General features: G+C 39.7%; 1 protein-coding gene and 1 pseudogene across 37 annotated transcripts in view; one reads left to right on the top strand and one right to left on the bottom strand.

Moving 5' to 3' along the window:
- Positions 1–25,280, top strand: part of PPP2R2B (protein phosphatase 2 regulatory subunit Bbeta) — a 494,567-nt gene that overhangs the window by 308,620 nt on the left and 160,667 nt on the right. The gene's annotated exons all lie outside the window — the stretch shown is intronic.
- LOC144580999 (small ribosomal subunit protein eS10 pseudogene) lies at positions 18,892–23,741 on the bottom strand (annotated as a pseudogene). Its single transcript, XR_013531450.1, has one exon. The product of XR_013531450.1 is annotated as a small ribosomal subunit protein eS10 pseudogene (transcript).

The following is a 25,280-nucleotide window of genomic DNA, read 5'->3' as shown; positions in this document are numbered from 1 at the left end:
GGCTGGTCTCAAACGCCTGACCTCAAGTGATCCACCCGCCCTGGCCTCCCAAAGTGCTGGGATTACAGACATGAGCCGCCATGCTCAGTCTTCTGTCGAGCTTTTTTATGGTGCCTTAGGGCAGAGGGAGGTGTGGTAGCATTCAGTGTTCCAGAAGTTAAGACAAGAACTGTCTGTGTGACTTTGAGAACTTAACCTCTCTGAGCCTGTTTTCTCATTTAAGTGTAAATAATAGTAATCACCTCATGAAATCCTTATGAGGATTAGTTAAATTACTCAGGGACAGTACTGAGCACAACATTAGCTATAATAATGGCTACTATGTTATCAGAAGGAATTATGTATTTTCTATCTCAGTCTTGATCAGATGTTAACTTGGTTCTTTTCACCTTTCTGGAGCATTTCTCCCACTCCCCACCTGCTCCTTGCTAAGGGATTTAGCCACAGTACTTCCTCCTGTTTATTTGATGTAGAATATTGTAGGCAGTGATATTTGGAAAATGGTAATTCATCTTGAATGTTAATTTAGAGACATTTTCTCTTTTTTTCCTAGATATTTTGTTTAAACCTAAAATACCAGAATAAATTTTTGTGGGAAGAATGGAATTTGATTCATTATCATCAGCAAAATACATCAAAGACTACCAATTATGTGGCATAGTAACTTTTCATGAGCAGTTAAAGTTAGCAAAGACATCTTTATGCATTTAAGCTAGGAGCACATTACAGAAAGTATAATGAGGGCTTTTCAAGACATGCCATTGGCTCTTTTTTTCTCAATTAATTTTTAATGATTTAGTGATACTTATTTTCCTTTAAAAGAACATTTTTAGGTATCACCATCTTAATTAATTCTTTAATCACCAGATGATAATAAATGAAGGGTCTAAACAGGTGTGTCCAAAACAACTATTCTAAGCACTTTCACAAAGTGATTGTCTTCTGGGCTTGAAAGTTACCAGCATGAGAACTTGTGATCCAATGGAAGGCATATGTTTGTCAAGGGTGACTTAATTAACATCTCTCTGATGGCTGTTTGAGAGAACTAATGGGTTTCTTTGTCTAAATTCAAAATCTCCTATGATATTAAGTTTACTCAAATCACTTCCTATGGTGCAAAATATGCATTAACTCTCTTCTCTACAAATCTGATGAGAAAACCACATTCTAAACATAATGTATGCAGTGTTGCAGAAATCTGAATAAAAGTATTTGAGCCATAGTAAATGCTAAGAAAGAAAGCATGGTCTTGATTATTTCACGTTGGGCACAGTTTAACTACTCATACTTTGGAGTGTCAATTTAGATGTTATCATAAGTCAGATGCTAACATAAAGGGTTTTGGCCACTTCTCATAGTATGTGGTTTATCCTGTTCCTTCCATATTCTGGGTACTGTTCTTCAAATGGAGGCTTAATCTTCAGGCTCAGAGGAATAAGGAAAAAGAGATACATTTTCCTTATTTCTCATATGCTGTTAAAGCCCTTATGAAATGTTCTTACCAGAATGATAGTGACTCTGAAAATTACCCTAGTACAAGGTGTGAAAACACACACTGCCTAGATGTGGGTTTCCTTTGCTCAGTCTAGCTAAGGGAGGTAAAACCATTTGGATATCACATGAAAACTACATCTTATAATTTATGAATATGAAATACAGTTATTTATAGTGTTTCCAAGTAACCTTTTAAAATTTGATATTAAATTTTCTACAGCACATAAAAATATCTTCATTGATCTGGAACTTATAAAAGGAGATACATTTTTTATTAAATAATATGTATGACACACTTTCAATAAAATCTGCTTATTCCTCCGAAACCTCTATTTACAACTATGTGTTTTCTATGAAGAATTTCATCATTGGCCTTATTAACTCTTTTTATACCTGAGAATTAAATTCTTAATTGTACTGCAATGACATACGATTCAAGCAGCTTAATATTTTAGCAATAACTAGGAAGATCTGCTAGGATGGTTTAGATAGGGCAGAGTACAAGTGGATACACACACACACACACACACACACACACACACACACACATCTCTCTCTCTCTCTCTCTCTCTCTCTCTCTCTCTCTCTCTCTCTCGATAGAGATGATACATAAAGAGACATCTCTTGGCTGGCATGGTTGATCACCTCTTAAGATTAGACGGACTTAAATTATCTTAACTGTAGCAGACACCAAAAGGGCTGGAACCAGTGACATTACTGCTAAGGTTGCTTATGACTGAATGGAGATGTATAATGGAGAATAATGAACTCACTCACTCTTGCAGGTGCAGCAGAAATAGACAAGTATGTGATCAAGAGATAAGGACTCTGGGGAAGCAGGGAGCACGAGAGCTGAGAGATTCCTGCTTAAAACATTTTATCCATTAGGGGAATGATTCAGTGTCCACAGGTTATATTTGGTTGTATAATCAGTGACTTGAGCCATCCAGAAGAGTCTAAACAGACTTGTATATTTGCTTGAGTTGGAAAGGAATGAAGAAATAACACCCTAAACACTGATGAAATAATAACTTCCATTCTACTCTAAGGCTAAAGCAATGTGTCCAAATGTAAATCTGTTCCTACTTAAAAACATTCAGTGGCTTCTGGCTTCTCAAGGTAAATTTCTTCAAATGTGGGCCCACAAGGCTTTTGTCATCAGGTGCCTCCCCACCCGCCTCCAGACACAGGTTCCTACAGCCCACACCTGGAGTGCCCCTCCCTCTTTCCTTCATAACACTGGCTTTATGCTTATCCTTCAGACTCAAACCAGCTTCCATCTTCTCTGTGTTGAGCTGCTTGCCCTTCTCTATGCATCCTGTCGCCTGTACATTCCTCTTTTCTGTGAAGTCTCTTTTGAGAATTATATTAAAATTGTTGCCAGGTTCAGTGGCTCACACTTGTAATAACAGCACTTTGGGAGGCCAAGGCAAGTGTATAGCTTGAAGCCAGCAGTTCAAGACTAGCCTGTGCAACATAGTGAGACCCAACCTCTATGAAAAATGAAATATAAAATTAGCCAGGCATGGTGACACATGCCTGTAGTCCCACCTACTTGGGAGGCTGAGACAGGAAAATCACTTGAGCCCAGAAAGTTGAGGTTTCAGTGAGCCATGATAGCACCAGTGCATTCTCGTCTGAGAGACAGAGCAAGACCTTTGGAAAAGAGTCCTTGTCTTACTCATTTTTGGGTCACAGTCCTTAACACAGCAGCTGGCAGAAGACTGGTGCTTGGTAAGCATTCTTTTAACAGAACTGTGGGAAACCTAAATTGCTGTAGCTTTTAATTGTGTAGCTATTAAATTATTTTCACTGCATTTGGCCCTCCTTACCTCCTTATGAGCAACAGAAAAGCTGTTGTAATGAGCTACCATTTACTGAGCATCAGCCAAGAGCCAGTCCATGTTGGGTATGTTACATGCATTAATGCTCACTGAATTGCCAAAACACTCATACCACTCTTGGGTAAGATTACTGTTATTATCATCCTTTCCAAACAAGAAACCAGAGGCTCAGAGAGGTTGAGAAACATACCAGAAGATCCCCCGTCAGCATTTGAACCAGCTGCGTTATTTCCATTCTATTCACTAGCAAGCTGTCCCTTGGTGGGTTCCCGTTTATCAAATAGCATATTTCCCTGTCTCTGCCCTGGAGCCATTTCCATTTTCTCCTTCACGTTTGCTTACTAGACCCTGAGCAGGTCATGGAGCAAAAGCACTTTGGATGTCAGTGACAAGAGTGTGATTCCAGGGTTGAAGGCTGGTGCTTTAAGTGTGCGTTAAGTTCAGGTTGTTATTGATTTCTCTCCTCTCCACTTTGTTACGGCCAAGTGCTCCAGGCAGAAATCTAGCAAAACAGGCTCACAGAGCTGTTCTTGGAGCCAGGTGGGTCATAGGTCACTCCACTGACGTGTGGGGCACATTAGCCAAATGACAGAGGCTCAACTAGAGAACTCTAAGTGACTGTAGTCAGACGTTGGTGATATTCCACACGTGTTCCTTATTACCTACCAGCCTGAAGCAGGGCAGACCTAGATGTGGTCTGGTTTACTTCCGGGACAATGACACCAGTTGCCCCGGCCTTCACTAGTTGCCTCCACAGCCTCTTGGCATCCCTATTTAATAGATGGGGAAACTGATGCCTTTAGAGAATGTTTAAGTGAGTGAATTTAAGTGTAGTCTTCCTGTTGAGCCTATGTTGTTCATAACTGCTTGTTGTCTCTTCCTAAAATCTATGAAAGAATATTCTGTATTCTGCAGCAAATTGTTCTTTTATTTTTGCCAATATCAGAAACTTTTTCCTTTACCGTTTTGTCCATTAAAGGAATTCTACCAGTCCCAAGAGCACATTGTATGAAATCATATCATTCCATTATGTTTGAGGGGCCATTTGGAGTCAGCGCTGTTTAAGAAATACCATCAGGCTAAGATGCTAAGATGTCTTTAGGCTGGAAGGCTCAGGTCCCAAGACAGATCGGAAATGTAGTGTTTCTCAGCTCTTCTTCTAACCCTTCTCTGCCATCATTCCACCATACAGTCTGCAGAGAGCTCAAAGCAGTTTTCTATCTGACAAACATCGCAGATTAGTGATTCCCATCTTTTTTGTTTTCCCTTGTCAAGCCAGAAAACACTACTAAATTAACTATCATGCATTAAACATGTTACACACCAGGCACCATGCTAGGTGTTTTACAAACATCTTCTCATACTGTAATTATTATTTTCCATCTTATTGATAGGAAAACTGAGGTTAAAAAAGAAATGAGACATGGACAAAATTAGAACCCAGGCAATCTGACTACAAAATCCAGACAGTTGCAACCCTCAAATATTTCCCTCAATATCCCTGGTAAACTTCAACAGCAATTTTTCAACTATATGAGTCAAGAGTGGGTGAGAGTGAAGTTTGAAAAAGCACCCCCCATGCAGCCAGGTATTTCCAATGGATCCCTCACCCACAAAATCACAGCAGAGTATGCAGACCGTACTAATAATTTGCAGCTTAACTTCTGAGGTCCCTTCTGACTTGCAGCCCGTCAGGCTCTGCCTTTTTTAAATCCTGAGCATATTTGCTTTAAGTTGTTTAGTCTGATAAATTACATACTGTCTTAACACCTCTCATCTGCCCATTGGGTATCTTGCCTGTCTTTTCCAGCAGGACTATGCGTTGCTGCAGAGCAGAGAGTTTATTTCATCCCATAATAGCACATGGTGGCCACAAAAACACTTAATACATGCTGCTTGTTTGCTTAAATAGAGGCAGTATAGGTTACTGAACTCTGGAGGCAGACAGGCTTAATTTTCTACTTACTTACTGCACTACAAGTGCAGTGAAAATTATAAAAATTCCATATACTTCAGTTCCTTCATCTGCAAAATAGAGATTAAAACAATACCTTATAGGGTTGCCAGGAGTATTAAGAGGGTACATATAAAGCACTTGGCATAGTTCCTAACATATAATATGCACTCGATAAATAGTAATTATTGATGTTACTATACAACAGCTGAATTTATTTGGTGTTTACTGTGTGTTACATGCTGTGCTAAATGCTTTGTGTGCAATTATTATTTAATTTTTACATAACAGCGAAAGCAGATTTATCTTCAAACAAATACACCTTTCTTGTTACCCAAAACTTACTTAAGAATATCAAATGCTCTCGCTGTCTTCGGAGTTTTGTCATAGGGTGGGAAGGCACAAATATGATATTGTAATACACTACTGGCACATTATGTAACTGTAGGACTTATCACAATAACTACTAACAACACCCAAAGCACTGGAGTTGACAAATGTTTTGCTCTTTTGTATAAATTAATGTAGATTCAAAATAATTATGATACCATCACTTCCTGTCCTTATGCCCTCTATCACAAATGAAAAAAAAATGCAGGAAGAAATGGATTTGCCAATCAGAGCCACACATATAGATAGACACTTCAATAATATACATTACTGTAAAGAATAGGTTGTGTGAATCACTGTCCCAGGCACTATGTGTAGCATTAAATCTTGTAGGTATTGAAAACACCTGTAAGGCAAACACAGTGCAGCTGTTTTATTCAATGTGATCTGAGCCAATGTTAACCATGAGTTCTTTGGTGTACTGGTTTGTATCTTTAGAGAGAAATTAGAGCAGACTGGGGAGAGAAAACCTCATCCTACAATGTTTCTTTTGAAAAAACAAAAACCATTTCATACTAAAGTATAAGTGAAGAGATTTCTGCCCATATTCTAGAAAGTGTGCTTTATGCCTGAAAAAGGAATCCTGTCCAGCTAAACAAACATTTATTGAACCAACGTTGTCTACATGCCAGACTATGGGATGATTTGGGGAACACCAAGATAATTACTTTGTGCATGTCCCCAGTGAGTATATCCTCTGTGAGAAAAATAAGTGCATGTCCTTAGGGAGCTGAAGTCTAAGGAAGATAAGCAAGAATACAAACTGTAAAAACTGTAATGAGTTAGATGAAGGTACCTGCAGAGGATGTTGAGAGTGCAACCGGAAGGACTGCACCTAATTCAACTTGGAAGCTGGAGGCAAGGAGAGCTTCCTAGAGGTGATGCCTGACAGAGCCCTGGAGGATAAGTAAGAGTTTCTCAAGCCCACAGGGGAGGTGGGGGTGAAGGTGGGGACAGAACAATCAGAATTCTGTTGCTGATTGGCTGACTCTAAATATGTTAGTAATGTACCTTTAAAATCAGTTTTAGTTTTCTGCAGTGGATAATTCCTTTTTCTCTGAGTGTTATGAGGTTGGCTTAATTAATGTTTGTAAAGCTTTCAGCAATCTTCAGATAAAAGGTGAGGTAGAGGAGAGTATATTACTTATTATCATAGCTTTACTAGCTTCTGATCACATAAGAAAAATTCCCTGAAAGGTCATTTCTAAGAAGCAATATTATTAGTCTGGTGGTTCTTAAGCCTTATGTAACTTCCTGGAACAATGCAATAGCAAGGGAAAAGAAAATGACATCAACATGGAGATAATAATGAATTTAAATCATAAGCCTTATTTCCTTACTGCAGCTGCTGAGTATGAGACAAACTTGAAGCTTCTAAACTTAACTCAGTCACTGCCTGGAAGTGTCTAATTAAAGTTTTCAAATAAAATAAATAAGTTTTTGTAAGATAAAAGAGCAGATGGCTTAAGAAGAGAACTGAAAGGCTGCATTAGGGAAGTATTAGGTTTTAATTCCATTTGGGGGGGAAAACATTTTATGTAAGAGAGGGCAGGGTTTGGAAGTAGAAAAACCTAGGGGGCTGTAGAGACAGGATTAGAACCTGTGCTATCATAAATGTAGCTGTGAAGTTTTAGACTGTGGGACAACTAAATCTTTCTGTTGCTCAGGATCATTCCTGTAACTTACAGAAGACATTCTCTGTCTTCTGCAAAGCAGTGTCCCTCCATTCCCCAGAGTGCTTTCTGTTCATTCTTCCTTTCTTTTATTTGACACGTAGGTAGTAAGCTCCTACTAGGTTCTGGTACTTCTTTAGATACTAAGGATTCAAGATGAGCAAAACTCAGACAGAGTTTGTGGCCCCTTGTGGAGCCAACTTAGGGGAACTTGTTAATTAGTGAATTGGCTAACAAAATATAGCAGGTGAAAATATTTAAACATTTTTAAATTTCATATAAATATTTGCTATTTTATGATAGTGCCATATTTGTATTTTATCAATTTGAAAAAAATACTTTGACAGATGTCATAATTAATTCTCTTAACAATCCTGTGAGGTAACTGTTGGCTAAAGAGGAAACTATAATTCAAAGAATGAGGGTTCTTGCCCCGAATCACAAAGCTGTTTCATGGTAGGGCCGAGACTTAAACCTAGCTCCTCTGGTGCTAGTTCGCCTGTGGCTTTTGCTGCTATGGGTTGAACTTTTGGGCAGTTGTAGTCATTGAAGTTTTGGTTGTCTATTATTTACAAAGCTCTAAACCAAGGAGAAAGCTTGCATGAGTAACTCCAGGCATCACTGATGTTAATATTGAAAGGTAGGGGTGGCCCGTCAGGAAGAATATTGCATAAACAGAACCATGATGTGAGCAAAATCAACTGAGGAATAGCGTCACAATGCCAAGGTCCATATTTTGACAGGTCTGAGTAGCTACCACTGAGGTTTCATGTCCTTCCTGGGTTGTTTTCCTTTGGACACCTCCTTATATCTATTCAGCTTCATTTCAGGTGACCAAGCCTTCAAGGTGCTTGGAAGAGTTCTACTTTGCCTCAAGGCTTTGTGGAAGATGGAAGTTTAAACCCTTTCAAAAGCCAAGGTGATGTCAGGGCAAAGGGTTCCACTTGGGTGCAGATCAAGTCACTGGTTATTTCTGGAACTTTCTTGCAGAAAGTTCCAAGTGGAACTACCTGGTTCCACAGGGTAGTCTAAGTACCAGTGTGATTTGGGATACAAGCAATATTCTTGTATTCCTTCCCTCCCCCATAGCACACATATGTACAGATTTCAGAGATCCATACATTAAATTTGGGACGACCCAGGAAAGACCCCTATGTCCTTTGCGCAAGATACATAGAAATTAGCAAAGCCATCTATGTTTCCCAGACACCCCTTCATGTCCAAAAGCAATGTCCTCTTTAAAGTCACCTCAATAGGGCTTCCATCTCCCACCTTCCACCTATTTTCCTATAAACTCCAAAGCAGTTATAGTTCTCTGCTGGTATGTGTCTCTTTCTTCTGTTTTTGTGTTCCTACTCTGGTCCCTCCATTCCATAATCCTTACCCTACACGGCAGCCAGTACTATCTTTAAATATGCATATGTGATAGATATTTATATGTGATTACAATTATATATGTTGTTTGTACTAAATGTCATAAATTTATATAATTTATATAAAACCATGTTCCCTCTCTGCTTCAAACCCTCCTGTGGCTTCCTTTTATACACAGCACAAAACCATGACACTCCACGATGGCCTGGGCAACCTGCCTACCTCCCTCCCTTTCTACTCAGTCTCTAACTCCATTGCTGGTCAGTTCCTCACACTCAGCATGCTCTCTCCTTCCTCAGGCCCTCACTTCTGATCTTCCCTCCACTAGGACTGTTCTTCCCCATGTATTTCGAAAGGCTGGTCTTTCACATATAAAAGAAACCCCACTCTCACTCAGAGCTTCATTCTCTAGCTCCACTCTCCATTGTCTACCCTCCTTAATCTTGATTTTGTCTGCCTCCTCCACCAGAATGTAAGTGTTACAAGGAAAAGAACCACATTTGACATATCCTTAGAGCTTGAGACTGCCTGGCAGAGAGCTGTACAGTACATAGAATGAATGGTGGATGTGTCTTGTTACCCATCCAGCCTAAAGTGCAGCTCACTGCACATACTAACAACAGTGGCTAACAGTCACTAAACGTTGACTATGCATTAGGCATTCTTTTAAGTGCACGGCGTGAATTCACTCATTTAATCCTCATGGAAACCATGTGATGCTGATACTATTATTATCAGCCCCATTTTTCAGATGAGAAACCTGACAAGTTAGATGCTTTTAAATATCTAACAGAAAATTAATTTTCTCAAGACTTTGCAGCCAGAAAATGACAGAGCTAGGATTCAAACCCAGGCATCCCAGAATTTGCCTTTTAACTTTCCCATCTTCCTGCAGCAAAGATTCACAAATACTTTTCAGTTAATCTAAAGAAACTTGGAATACACAGTGCAGCATGGGGAACATTAATAAACCTCACATCTGCTGTAGCGTATTCTTTCCCAGGCTGGGGAAGCCAGCATGCAGTATCATTATTTCTTTAGTGTGTCCATATGAAAGGAAAACCAGAGTAATCTCTGCAGATGCTGCCATTGAAAGAATCATTGTCCCCTCATCAGAAAGGATAATTAAGTGCCCCTCTGCCCATTAAATGAGGCAATGAATGGTAACCCACTTTGTGGGGCATAAAATGCCCTGTAAATGTTAGTTATTCTTATTCCCGAGCTCTGTGGAACAGTGGCTTATGTTACAGAACTACTGGTTCAGAATCTTTCAGAAGTACTACCTCTACTCCATAGTCAAGAGAAGGAAATGCCTCTGGTTTGTTCCCTCCCATCATCCTGAAAACTGAACAGCAATCCATTCTTCTTCTGTGTTTCCAAAATCAAGGGTCAGAGACATGCAAATTTAAGTATGCAGGCTGCTTTTAAATGATACATGAAAGGGATTTTGAAATGAATGTGCTGTGATTGAATTTCTGGTCAGTCACCCAGAAGGCATTTTGCAGCTAAGCTCTGGACCCAATTCCACTGAAAATGCATAAGCTCTGGTGCCTGCAGCCAGTCTAGCCACAGATGAGGATCAGGATCTTCGCCTTGGAACTGCCATTAAATGGTGCAGACCCCCAGGCTTGATGTTGAAAAACAAATTGGCACAAGCCTAAAAGAAATCCAACACAAAGTTAATTTTAAAATACCTTTACCATAACCTTACCTGACAACAAAACCTCTTTGATTTTAGACCATTTGATAATATCACAGTGCATTAATATATAACTTGGCTTTTTCAATAGAGGTTATCTTTGTCATTTTCAAAAGAATTTGGATGCTCTTTGGGAATTCAAATATTGCCAATTTGTGTTGTCCAAAGAAAGGTCTCTTTGACCTGCTTTAATAATAGATAAGAAACATGAGTAAATGTGACCATTTATTATATATGACTTATGCTAAGGTGATTAAGAGTGACAGGAGTTGGCTTTCTCAAGTAGGTTGGAGAGCTCTGCTGATAACCTTGTTTATTATTAAATGAGTTTGCTAAGCAACCCTTTTACTTGGATATGATCAAAGGTAAGCCTCAGCTTTATCTGAATTGCCATGAAATTCCAAAGTAGTGGAATTTTACATTGTATTTCTTCCCTTTTAGTTCTTTCTAAAATTATGTCAGTAACACCTGTATGAATGCTTGTATAACAAAAATAGAGACAGAACAGGTGAAGCTAATCTTATCCCCACCCTCAATCCCTCTCCTCTCTACTTTTCAGAGATAACCCCTTCATCACTTTGGCACATCTCCTGCCAGACCTTTCTCTACACATTGGTCTCTCTATGTGTATATTGTTAAGTTATTTAAAAATTTAAGTTTATATAAATAAAATATTAGTTATCAATTGCTGGCACGAACAGTATCTTGAAATAGCAAATATTTACTGTCTCACACACTTTCTGAGAGTGAGCAATCCAAGAGCACTAAGCTCTAGGGAGTTCTAGTTCATAGTTTCTCATGAAGTTGTAGTCAGGGTCTCAGCCAGGACTACAGGCATTTGGAAGCTTGACTGGGACTGGAGGATGTGTTTCCATCATGGCTCACCAACACAGCTGTTGCCTTGAGTCTTCTGTCTTTCACTGGCTATTGACAGGAGGCTACCACATGGGCTTCTGCATGGAGTTCCTGGAGTGTTCTTAAAACACAATAGTTAGCGTCCTCTAGAGTGAGTAATGGGAGAGTAAAAGAGTGAAAGAGAGAGATCAAGAAGGCCACAACACCTTTTTATTACCTAGTCTTAAAAGTGTCACATTGGCATTTATGCCATATTCTGTCCACTAGAAATAGTTACTAAGTCTGGCCCAAACGCAAATGGAGGCGAATTAAGCTCCATCATAGAAAAAGTTCTATCAAAGAACTTTTGGATGTATTTTAAAACCACTACATATGGCATAGTACACATATGCAAGTACATTCTGCAAGTTTGCTTTTTTCACTTAACAATCTTAGTTTTCCATGACAATACATGGAGGTCAACTTCATTCTCTTTAGTTGCTGCATGCTATTCGACTATTTAATGGTTCTCCTCCTGATGGTACACCTTAAGATTGCTCTCAGACTTTCACTGCTGCAGGTGACACAGCAATGGGGGTACTTGCTTACTCCTCAGCACATGTGCCAGGATTTCTCTAGTAAAAATGCGTTGATGCAGAATTGCCGAGTTGAAGGGTCTGCTTATCATAACAGTTATAGCTAAATTGTCCTCCAGAATGGCTGTTCTAATTTCCAATCATCCTTCATCTGACATCTGGGAGGGCTTGTGGCAGAACTTTGATGGGCAAAATATCTTGGGGACTTTCAGATTATCTGTGGCCCTTTTCATGCCTGGGTTTATGATGAGAAATTATCCTGTCTGACACCCACTTTTCTTGTAATTGCAAACTCTTTTCTACAATTTTGCTTCATTTAAGCAAAAATCCAGAAGCTCATCCCCTGGGAGACAGGGAAGCTTAACTGCTGTTTACAAAGGACTTGGAGGTTTTCAGGTACAAGGTGCCCCTGGAGATTCAGGTTGATTAGTGTTAATTCAAAACCACTTCCTCTATTATGATAGCAGCTGAGAAGTAACATGCACAAATCAAGCATGTGGATTTCAATGCAAAGGAAAATGCCATTTCATTAGCAGCTATTCCCAGACTCTGGCTGAGCTCTTCCTATGGCAAATATTATTGATGCATAAAATCACTGAATCCTCTGGGTTCTCCCACCTTATAACTTATCTTTAGTTTAAAACCAAGCATCAGACTGAATTCCTTACATTCAAGCTGCCACATGTCCTTGGCTGACAAAAATATCCCTCTCTGTAATATCAATAATTAATACCAGCTACCAATCCTGAGACAGCTGAATCACACAAAAGGAATTGGCCTGGTCCATTTCTACTTAGTTACTATGTCCATCTTTGGTGAAAATGTTTGGTCAAATTCAAAATGCTGTATCATCAAGGCAACCAGCCTTGTTTATTCAACACACTTATTGAGGTCCTACTCTGTAAAGTTCTGTGCTGTCTGTTCTCTGTGTGTGAGAGAGTGTTCATGTGATTAATAACCTCACAAATCTGAAATCTGGTGATAATTTTCACCAGGTATTTAGCACTTCTCATGTACCAGACACTGTGCTAAGCATTTCACAGACAATAACCTTTCCTCCTTATACCATCCCTGTTAAGTAGGTAGCTTTCCCTTTTGACCCAGATGTGTCATGATAAATGCAAAACCCTAGTCTGTCATGGAGCAGCTATTCATCTTACCCAGGTTCTGAACCCAGCTGAGCACCCGTGCACGAGAAGGCTGCGCTAGCTCTGCTTTTGCCAAAATGTGTTTCTTGTCACAGGAAGCTCTGTGAAAAATTTGAATTCATAGTCACAGTATCTAGGCCCACAGTGACTTCTCCTGTTGATCTCAATTCAGAGAAGCTTCGCCTGTGCTCCCCAAAGTGATTGGATCCCCGGATCACACACTTTCATATGCCTGTGTGTCTTTCCTTCAGTTATTAGCACAGCAGAAGTCCAAGACTATTTACTATGCCTTTGCCAGGCTGCTGGAAGCTCCATGAGGCTGCAGAAAATGCTTTTTCTGTTCATTTTTGTTTTGCCAGAGCCTGGTACAGTGCCTGCCACAGATAACTGCTACTATATAATTCATTAACTAATTGCTCTGAAAAGAACTATGCACACACAACCCCAAAAAACCTGGAGACTTACCTCACACATTGCAAACCTTATTCAACAAACTTTAACTGATTTTATTTCAAGATCCAGGCACTGAATTAGGTATTAAAGATACTGCAATAAACTAGGCAGACATGGCCCTTATTCTCTTAGAGCTTGCATTTCAGTGGGGAATCCAGATGATAAATGAGTCAAATAAAATGAATAAGATAATTTCAGATGTGTGTTAAGTCCTGAGAAGTAAAATTAAAATAAGCACTGCTGATAGGATGAGGGGTGGTCAGGGAAGATGTCTCCAAAGAGGAGACATTGGGCTGAGACTCGAACCATAAGGAACCAATCTTGTGACGTCACAGGCACTGATTTTTTTTTCATCTCAATGAATCCATCACTCACTCAGAGTAAAACCTGTGGAGTCATCCTTGACTCCTTCCTCTCATACTCCAAGGCAAGTGCGAGGCAAACCTGCATCTCTACCCTTATAGCATCTCAAGCTGATCAGCCTCTCCCCACCCTCACTGCTACCACACTAGTTCAAGCTGCTGCCATCTCTCACTTGGACTTTTCTAACAACCTTGTAACAGGTTTCTACCACCTTCCATTCTCTGTAAGACAAATCATGTCTCCGTGGCTCCTCCTTACACTGAGAGTAAAAGCCACAGTGCCAGCCAAGGTCTGCAGTCTCACATGATCTGGCCTCCTCTCTACCCGCATTTCCTGCCGCTCCTCCCCCCAGCACATGTGGTCTTGTGTCAGGCTCTTGGCACTTGTAGACTCCTGTCTCTAGAAGCTACAAGAGACCGTGCTTTTGCGTTGTGCTCCATCACTTCATTCAAGTTCTGCTCATATGTTCACCAGAAGACCTGTCCCCACCCTCCAGATGCAATTCATCATTCCCTATGCCTTAACACTGTTTAATATTTCTTCATAGAACTCATCACACAAGGCAGAATATTATCTATATGTGTCTGTCTCCCCCATTAGAATGTAAACCTCATGAGGGTAAAAATTGAGTTGACTTTGTTCACTGTCAGATTCCCACTACCTAGAATAGTACTTCTATTCAATCAGTAGTTCTTAAATTAATAGATAAATAAATGAAAGAATCACAAAATGCAAAGGCCTGAGTCTTGGTATGCTGGAAAGACAGAAAGAAGACAGGAATAGAGAGAGAAGAGAAGGCCAGGCAGGCAGGCAGGGGTCAGACCACACAGGGTCTTATGAGTAATTAGAAGGAGCTCTGAGAAAACTGTTCACCTCTGGAAATCTTTTGCCCTGTAATTCCCAACAGGTGACATAACACTTGGAGAAACACTGAACTCTATGACCTTTTTCCCACTATGTTCTGTGATGCTGGAAGTAGAGCTCTGCACTGCACGTTGATCCTATCAATGTTTGCTTTGGAGACAGTGGATTAAATAGCACATGTTGAATCGTCAACTGAATTAACCTTCCCAAGAATACTTCATGCCACAATTTGGATTCCCTGGAAAGTATCTCTTACTCTTTCCTAGTATGCTTACAGCTTGGTTCCAAATGTCTCTCCTTGGAGTTACTGTGTAAATCCACTTTCTTGGGGAGCCATTCCTGACCTCCCAGGGCAGAGTTCAGGATCCCCCTGCATGCCCTTCAGCTCCCACTGTTGAGAGCAGACAGCACTGCTTTGTGTTGTCTCCCTGCTGCTCCAGCTGGAGTGTATGTTCCTTGAGGCTGCTGACCTTCTTTGTTGTCTCAAATTCAGAGACCACAGAGAGGCTGCTGGTCATCTGGATCCAGCCTACCAACATGTTTGTTTGAACTGTTTTATTTTATGTTAATTCAAAGTAGGTGCAAAAATTTGAGGTTTTTTAAAAGATAGATTTCTGGCTTATGTTGAAAATATATAAGCCATAGCAATGCTGTGCCTATGTTCTTAACAATGAGAAGACTTGAGTAGCAACTGCCCGATTCATAGGAGACTTGGCTTTCCTCCAGCAAGCCACAATCCCCACCACTCCTTATTATGTTTCTAATGCTAAGGGCAAGTGTTCCTTGTCATTTAACATCTGACTGAGTTATTTTTTTCTTTTTACAGTAGAGAAATATTCTGTATCCAATCAACTAGCACAAGAAGGTTGCATGTTCTTAAACCTGGTACATGGGTCCCTTTTGAGCAACTGAATTTGTGACCCTGGTCCTAAAATAAACAGGTGTGTTATTTGGTGATTAAAGGCATAGGACTTGACTACTCAACAAGACAAAGATGTTAATTCTTCCCAAATTAATATATAGGTTTAATGTAGTCGCTATCAAAATCCCACCAAGATTTTTATAAATACAAATCTGATTATTTTAAAATGTATATGGAAAGTCAAAGGAATCAAAATAGCTAAAAATCATTTCTAAAAGATTAATAAAGTGGGAAGAATCAGTGTACTTGATTTTAAGATTTATTACATGGCTATAGTATACAAAACTATGTAATATTAACAGAAAGATAGAGGCGTAAATCAATGAACAGAATAAAGAATCCAAAAACAAACCCACACAAATATGTCCAACTGGTTTTTTTATATTTATGCAAAGATGCAAAAGCGATCCAATGGAGGAAAGGTAGACTTTCAGTAAATGGCACTGGTGCAACTGGACTTCCATAGGCACAAAATTAATCTCGACCTAAGGCTTACACCTTCAACAAAAATGAACTCAAACTCTTAGATGTAAAATGTGAAGCTATAAAGTACTTAGAAGAAAAAAAAGGGGGAGAAATGTCAGAATCTAGACTAGGCAAAGAGTTCTTATGATAAATGCATTGTCCATAAATTGAACCTCATCACAATTAAACCATTTGCTCAGCAAAATGTCCCATTTAGAGTATGAAATGACAAGCTACAGACTTGGAGAAAATATTTGCAAACCACATGTCAGACAAAGATTAGTATAAAGAACTCTCAAAACAGCATTAAGCAAATGCAATTAGAAAACGGGCAAAAGACATGAGACATTTCACCAAAGATGATAGACAGATGACCAATAAGCACAGCAAATGATGTTTAACAGTATCAGCCATCAAGGAAATGCAAATCAAAACACAATGAGATATTGTTACTTATCTATCACGATAGCTAAAATGAAATGGTAACAATGCAAGTGCTGGAATGCAGAGAAAGTCTATCATTCATATATTTTTGGTAGGAATATAAAGGTATCTTCTGAATATTCTGGGGGAAAGTTCAGGAAAACAACTTGGCAATTTCTTAAAAACCTTATGACCCAAGAATTGTACTTCTGGGTATTTGTCTTTAAAAAATAAAAAATGTATGTTCACACAAAACCTGTACACAATATTTATAGCAGTATTATTCATAATTCCCAAAAAAATGGAAACAACTCGGATGTCCTTACACATCAAACTGTGGTACATCCATACCCTGGAATGCTATTCAGCAATTAAAAAGGAATGAACTATTGATACAATCAACAATCTGAATGAATCTTCAGAAAATTTTGAGTGAAGAAAAGCCAATTCCAAAAGTTCATGTGCAATTGGATGTACCTCTTCTTAACCCCAGGTGACCACTAATACGTTCTCCATTTTTTATGATTTCATCATTTCAAGAATGTTGTAGAAACTGAGAACAGATTAATGGTTGCCAGGGGTTAAGGAAAGGATGGGGACTGGAGGGAAATGGGTGTGGCTAAAGGGCAATAGGAGAGATCTTTATAGTGATAGAAATTGTCTGCATCTCCACTGTGTCAGAGTCAGATCCTGGCTGTGATATAGTACTACAATTCTGCAAAATGTTACCATTAAGGTTGTGAATGTTACATAGTAACTCTTTGTATTACTTCTTGCAATTGCATGTGAATCTGCAATTACATATCTCCAGATTAAAAGCTTAATTTTTCAAAAAATAAAAATAAAAAACCACACACAAGCCTTGGAAGTCAGCCAGCCTTGGGTTTAAATTCCTGCTGTAGCACTTACTAGCTAAATAACCCTGGGTAGCCTCATGGGGCCTCAGTTTCCTCATCTGAAAAGTGGAGATCATAAAAGGCTCATGCTACAGTGCTTTGGAGGTTAAATGAGATAATGCAGTTACAATGCTTAAGAGCTCTCCTGTGTTTGGCCTGTGGTCAGAGCTCAGAAGATGGGAGCTGCTTTTGTTGCTCTCACTGTATCAAGTAGAGAATACAGAGCCAGCTTCAGCCCTGGAACATCTTGGGTTAAACCATGCTTGGTGTTGAGCAGAGGTTCCCAAAGTACCTCGGTTCATATCACCCTTAGTGTCAAACTAACTTTTTTCATGTTTTTCTTGGGCCAAAAAAAAATTCGCAACATTTCTGTTTACTAAGTAGTTAGGTTCAAACTGCTTAATAAGTATGTTTGCACTAACAATTTAGTAACTGTTTGAAAACACAGTAACATAAATTGAAGAAATAATTTGATTTCATTCTTAACTGTAATTATTTACAATGAATTTGGTGTCCCTAATAGTCTGTACCACTTCCCAAACCTGGGAATCAGATTGAATACTGTCACCTTCATTATCTGTTCCACATTGATTTTGATGTAGTACTTGTTTTTAATTATATTCACTGCCAAAAATCCAGCTTTGCAAAAATACTTTGTTATTAAGAGAAATCTACCGTGCACTAATGTTGAGGCAGTAAGTTCCCTCATGCTACTAGTTCTCACTCTATCTGACAGAGGTTTAATATCTCTATTGTTCACTCAAAATTTAAAATATTCTATAGCATCCCTGTGAGTCTTCCATGATGTGCTATAGTGGTTTGGTGCATAAATTGGGAATTACAGGTCAAACTGTTCATTTTGGTCTCTTCCAGAGCAGAGCAAAGTAGACTCAGGCTCAAAGCTACTCTACTGGGACCTTCCCGGTTGGAATGATCCATCTGCTGCTACACCTATGTCTACATCTATGTCCCCAGGATGGTCTCACAGCTAAACTGCCTACCATTGGGAGATAAAGAGCCATTTTTTTTTCTGGCTCATCAGTGGCAGAGGAGATGTTAGGAATGGATGCTAGACCTTTTTTTTCCTGGTGTTTTAAAGATACTAAGTAATTTGGGAAGCTCCTCTTAAAATTGAATTCCACAATAAGCACCTAGAAGGTGACCAGCATTGTTGTAGGTACTGGAGGCACAGAAATAAGTTGGGTCTGGTCCCTAACCTTTGAATAATGCTTCCTCCACAATGATATGCAGAATGATGTTATAGAAAAGCCTTGAAGCAAAGAACCCGAATGTCAATTTGGACTCATCATATGAACGTCTTAGGCTGACCTTCTTGAGCCTCAGCTTTAGTATATGCATAATGGGAGTTTAAATATCCCTATAGCACTTTTATCTCACAGGATTTAATGAGATAAATGCATGTAAACTTAGAATGTTATGATTAGCAAATCACCAGCATTTACATGTGCTGCTTTTTTTTTTTTTTTAGCTGTTAAGTTTATTCAATGCAAAATAATCCTCTCCAATTTTACTGAGGTGGCTGACCACGTCCACGACCAAATCTGCCTCTAAATTGGAATTCGGTTGCTGACCCAGCCCCCGCCTCGGCTTTCTTGTCAGCACCAGGTGGCACAGCACTCTGTCTGTAGGTATCTCTGTCCGCTTCCCCTCTTGTCAGTCTTGCAGGTTGCTTACCTTCCAGACCTTTAGGCTGAGGCCTGCCTGTCTCTGGACGGCTGCGGCGTAGGGTGGCAGGCACGATCTCTGGGGGCAGATGGAGGTAATCACGGAGATACTGGATACCTCATTGGTAAGGTACCAGTAGAAATGTCTCCAAGCAAACTGTTCCTTCACATAGCCTCGGGATTTGAGAGACTGCATGGCCTTCATGACGTGAAGGTTGGGCACGTTCTTGTCCGCCAGCTCTGGGTGCTTAGGCATGTGGACATCCTTCTTGGCCACCATGACTCCCTCCTTAAAAAGGAGTTCATAAATGGCAATCCGGTTCTTCTTAGGCATCAACATTGCAACGACTGTAGGGTCCGAGGTCGGAGCTGGAAAGGCGTGCTGCTTTTTAAAATCACTAATTATCAGTTCAAGCCGCTTTGCCCAAGAGTGAAAAGAAATCCAAACAACAAAATATATTTATCATGCTTTTAGAATAAATGGGGAGAGTAGGGGTAAGACAAAAAAGAAAATTCCAAAAGATATCATAATTTCTGTGAGAAATTGAGGAGCAGACAGAGTTGTTGTCCCGGAAGCTCTGTTCTCCTTCTGCAGGCTAGATAATAAATACTTTGAGAGCTAAATCGATCTGCTCATCCTCCTGTTTCTTTCTTCTCTGGAATATGTCTCTTGAAAGAGATCAGCTTTCTGGTCTCTGATTCTGGCTGTTATCCAGTGGCTGCTTTAATCTAGTGATTGCTACATATGACTTTTTTTTTTTTTAAGCTCCCAGTCCAAAAGCTGTTTCAAAGTCAAAGTTAATACAGATGTATGTCATCCCAGGCACCAGTGATAGGTGTTGTTTAGTCAAGGTGGATCTGATTGGGATCTCTCTCCAAGAAAGCGAGATAATATGAGAGACCATAAAGCAGCTGTTAATTTCCCTCTCAAAGTGAGGAGGATTATGCACAGTGGTGGAAAGCTGTTCTCTGGGTCCCCAACCTAATTGTCTTGATTAACACGCTGCATGGCCATCACAGGTGTAGCACATAATAGCGCTGTGAGGTTTTCATAGCCAGATTAAAATCTGTCATTGAGCCAAGAACTAACAGTGTGTGCATCATAATGCCAAAAGTCAAAATGCATTCTCTATATAATCACCGCTTGTATTTCTAGGACAATTTATTGTTTTGAAGCATACTTTCTTTACCTCATTTTCTCCTCATGCAGAAGGCAAGCAGTTTTGGTAGGGAAACTGAAATTCAAAGAGATTCAGTGACTTACCAATCTAGAAGACCCTAATAATTGTGCCAGGCTGCTCATAATAAATCTTAAAGATTTTTCTCCTGTCCCTATGACAATAACTAACGTTCATCTTTCAGTTAACAGCTTACAGAATGCTGTTATATTTATTTTCTTTTTAGATCTGCCATCACAACCCTGCAAATCAGATCATTTTATGATCCCATTTTCATAAACAAAAAAACTTGAAATTTTGGAATATTGGTTGAAATGCTGCCTCATTTTAGACTAGAGAAGTTTTTTCCAGAGCACAGCGTGCCAAGTGGTAGAATTGGGACAAGAACTTGGGCCTGAAGGTTGCCCCAGTGTTCTTCACAGCATTCTCCCATACTATGGTCTCTCTCACTCTCGCTCTCTCTTTCTCTCTCTCTCTGCACATTTTAGAGTTGGGGGAAAATAAGTCAGGACAACTGACACTGAGCTGCAAAGACACAGGTTTCTTCTATTTCCACAGTGCCCAGCTTAGAGCAACTAAGGGCTTTTGGTCAATTACATATTTTCCCACTGAACTGGGAATGGACAATTTATATTCTTAACTGAATATAAATTTGACCCTTTATGTCTTAACTGCCTGATCTCTACGGTGTGTTTAAGGTATTTTTGTTGGTTTACGGGCCACCCCCAGAGGCCCTGAGAAGCATTTAAAAGTTATGGGTGGCTGTGAATGACCTTGAAAGTAGAAGATAAATGTCTTAGCTGGCTAGGCAGAAGACGAAGTAGACAGCCTGCTTAAAGGAAAAACAAGCTCTAAGCTATTCTCAATCAGATCCACAAACAATTTCGTGCAGTAAAATGTGTTATTCTTTGTTTCTCAGAGATGAGGAATGAGGAGGAACCCCTCTTAGGCTCTTCTGATGATTTTTTAGGTTAACGCTGAGCCCCTGAGTACAAATGATTGCCTGGCTCATGTCCCAGTGCTGATGGAGCACACAGGATGGTTCCCTGGTGACACATGTGAGGGTAGGAGTGGAATTTCTCACTGCTGGAAGGGCAGTGTTTTCCACCCATTGTTCATTCTGAAAGCTCTCTTCAGTCCCAGCCTGTGTGTTGTCACTGGAGGAGGAAAGAGAATGAATTCTGTGTTCCCCACGGCGCACTGAAGCCTAAGGGCCAAGTTCCTTTAATCTAAAAAGCCAAAAATGATGATTTTCTCAAGAGCAAATGGTTTTCATTGCTTCTTTGGCTCCAGAGACATATCTGTATCTGCCCTGCCACTCCATCCCGAAATCTGGGATGTGGCTGAAGTAGCCAAATTAAGAGCATTCACAAATAATCTCTTTTATTTAAAAAAAAGGGGGAGTGGTATAGGAGGAAATGTAGGAACAGCCTTATGTTCTCTATTTTATTTCATATTTTTAAATATTATAAAAAGGAAGAAGGAGCAAGAATCTATGTATGCAAATATATAAGTTAGTATGTATTCCTATATATAGTTAAATATTTTTTGCCACTTTATAATTTCCAGGCATGGTATGAATAAATCTACACTTGGCTTAACTTAATGCAGTTGAATTGATTTCTGCCTGCTAACCTGTGATTCTCTCTCAGTGGGAAAGAATCAATAAGGTCAGTTGGGCCCACTTTTGCACGCCATTGGTCCTAGTTTTAATCTTGGTAATCCCGGCTGTAAACCACTCACTGTGGAGGCCGATTGATTGGCAGCAATATTTGCTCAATGATTTTGTGGCCATATTTGGGGCACATTTTAGCTTATGGCTTGGTGTAACAGTTCTTCCTGTAGAGTTTAGTGCCTGTTCCCTTTCTTATACTGCGAAGACCCTATTGAAAGGAAGCTTGGAGAAAATCAATTTGACAGGGAGGGAGATGAAATAAGTTTTAAACAGAATCTGAAAGGGAAATAATAATAATAAAATTAAAGCACTAGAGAGCCTTAGTGCTTGAGGAATTTGAATTGGATTAGATGTGGGGTTGGAGAAGGTCATAACATTTCGTCCAGAAGTGAAAACTGCCATCAGAGTCACTAAGCTAAATTTAATGCCAATTCCTTCCATTAGGTGAGTAGGTGCTACCTCGCCTTTTCCTTCCTTTGTAAAGCATATCTTTTATATATCACAAGTGAGGGGAGTGCTGAACATGGTGCCTTTCTTTAGCCTCGTATGATAGTTTTATAAATTTTTGGCAAAGTCACACATGAAGACAATGTATAAATCCCGCAACACTGCCCAAGTCCTTTCAGTCCAGCATATGTTGAAAAATCCTGCTTGAATGCACAGTTGGTGGTGAAAAGGGAAGAAAAAAAATTCTTCCTCCACCCACCCAGCCATTCCACCCATCAATAATTCATGGCAATCTTCAGAGCAAAAGGTTGTTTTTAAAGAGAATAAAATGATGTAAGCAAAGTGCTCAGTATAGGCCCTGGTGTGTGTATTACTGTATTAGTTTGCTAGGGCTTCCATAACAAAGTGCAACAAAGTGGGTGGCTTAGATCACAGCACTGTATTGTCTCACAGTTCTGGAGGCTAAAAGTCCAAGATCAAGGTGTAGGCAGGCTTGATTCCTTTTAAGGCTGTGATGGAGAAATGGCTCAAGGCCCCTCTCCCAGCTTCCTGTGGTCTGCAGGCAGTCTTTGGCAGTCCTCGGCTTGCAGATGCGTCACCCCATGTCTGCCTTTGCCTTCATGTGCTATTTTCCCTGTGCGCAGGCCCATCTCTGTGTTTCAGTTTCCCCTTTCTATAAGGACACTAGTCACATTGAATTAGGACCCACCCTAATGACCTCATCGCAACTACTTCTGCAATGACCCTTATTTCCAATAGTCACATTCCGACAACTCGGAATGTGGGGGTTAAAACTTCAACATATAAATTTCAGGAGGACAAAATTCAACCCATAATAATTATTATCATTTATTATTATAACTTCATTATTTTGTAGCTTTTCATAATTTCTTTTTTATTATAAATCCAGTATCTGCAGAGAATTAAAATTTGCAAAAAAAGAAAAAAGTAGGGGGGTGAAGAAATCAGAATATCAATGCATAGTGTAAATATTTTCAAGTAGTGATAACCTGTTGGGCATGGCCATAATATCCAGGTATTAATGTTTCAGTTAAGAGGAGCCAGGACAACTGATCAGCCCAATTGACCTGTTTGGAAACTAGGCTAATATTGACTTGTTGAACCAGAATATTTTTACTCCACTCTGCTTGAAAAATAATTTAGGATGACATTCAAGGATGTATCAAATATGATATGATAGACTAAGCTAAAAGTTAGGTGGCCTGCAATTGTGTACTCTCAGTATTGGAATCTGGCTTCCAAGCACAGGCACCAGCCTGCTCAACCCCTCCAGATGGTGTAGAGTCCCCTGCATCACTGGCGTCATGTGCATTTTAGATTTATTAAAAAGCCCACACACAAAAAAGAAATACCCTTTGGAGCAATATAGTCCCAAATCCAACAATTTCCTGCAGTATAGCAGCAAACTTCCCTCTGGTGGCTGTTGAGATGCTTAGCCAGTAATTCTTCAAAACGTTTTTTTCTGACACATACACAACATTTTCCTTTGTAAGAACGTGAAGCTTTGATTCCTCCAGAGCCCATTACATAGACAGATTGGCTCCTGACATAATTACAAGAAGATAGTCTAATGGGCTCAATTAAGGAAATCCCATTACCTCCATGAAGAATCACCAGTAAGGTATAGACCCAGACCCAGACAAGTCTTCCTACACACACACACACACACACACACACACACACACACACACACACACATATAATTTCTTATCTAAAAGCATAGAAACAGCATTCAGTTCACCTGTTTATATTTGGAAACTAGGCTAATATTGATCTGTCGAAACAGACTTGTTGAACCAGAATATTTTTACTCCACTCTGCTTCAAAAATAATTTAGGATGACATTCAAGGATGTATCAAATATGATATGATATACTATGCTAAAAGTTAGGTGGCCTGAAATTATGTACTCTCAGTATCAGAATCTGGCTTCCCAGCGAAGGCAGGAGTGGCAGGTAGCTCTAACAAACCTGACAGGTGGTGACCCAGTCCTTGAGATGGCATGATTCTCAGAGCTCTGAGTTCTGTGCCCACACCCAAGAGGCGGAAGCCCTTTCCATTATCCCCCTAGCTATTGATTCCCATTTGCCCTGCAGAGGGGCAAGAGAGTGAAAAATTCCTTGAGTGTGCAAGAAGTATGCCATCTGCAAGGATGACATGAGTGTTTCACCCTCCATTCCTAGAAAGGTGGGATTTGTTTGAATTTCCAGCACTGTCAGCTCATCATTTATACCTTTCCCTGCCACCAGCATGTCCAACTTCAGATTATGAGTACATTTTTTAATGTATGAGAAAATGTTTTACAAGGTAAAAAAAATCAGTGTCATTAGGTTAAGACCCTGTTGTTAAGCTCATCTCTGTCCTGTACTCCCTTAGTGTCCAAGGCACATATGTACATGAAGGAGGGTTGCCTGCTAGATGCGAATCTTCCTTATTGCATGTGTTCCATCCTTATCGACTAGGGTTTTTCAAAATCTTTTTGGTGAGCATAGGAATTACCTGGAGAAATTTTCAATTGCAGATTCCTGGATCCCCACTCCTAAAGAATCTGTTTCAGTAGAACTGGGGCGGGACCCAGGAATCTGCATTTTTAATGTGTTCCTTCGGTGATTGTGAGCTTCGTGGCCTACAAGACATAATTTGAACAGTACCCTGCCCTCCTATGATCTTCTTTCTTTTAGAACACTAATTTTTGCATTATTATCTTACCATTTTTTCAAAATGGATTTTTTCCATGTGCATCTGTGAAAAATAAAACATGCTCATTGTGAAAAAATAATCAGTGTGAGTAAAAAAATCATCAGTTTTTCAGCATTGAGATGGAATTACCCTAAATATTTTAATGCCACCCATGAAGAACTTGTGTGTGTATGTGTGTTCTC

This window comes from Callithrix jacchus, chromosome 2 (assembly GCF_049354715.1).
Source record: "Callithrix jacchus isolate 240 chromosome 2, calJac240_pri, whole genome shotgun sequence".
NCBI classification, from domain to species: domain Eukaryota; kingdom Metazoa; phylum Chordata; class Mammalia; order Primates; family Cebidae; genus Callithrix; species Callithrix jacchus.
Note: the sequence above shows the minus strand (reverse complement) of the source record. Positions and strands in the feature narration are given on the sequence as shown.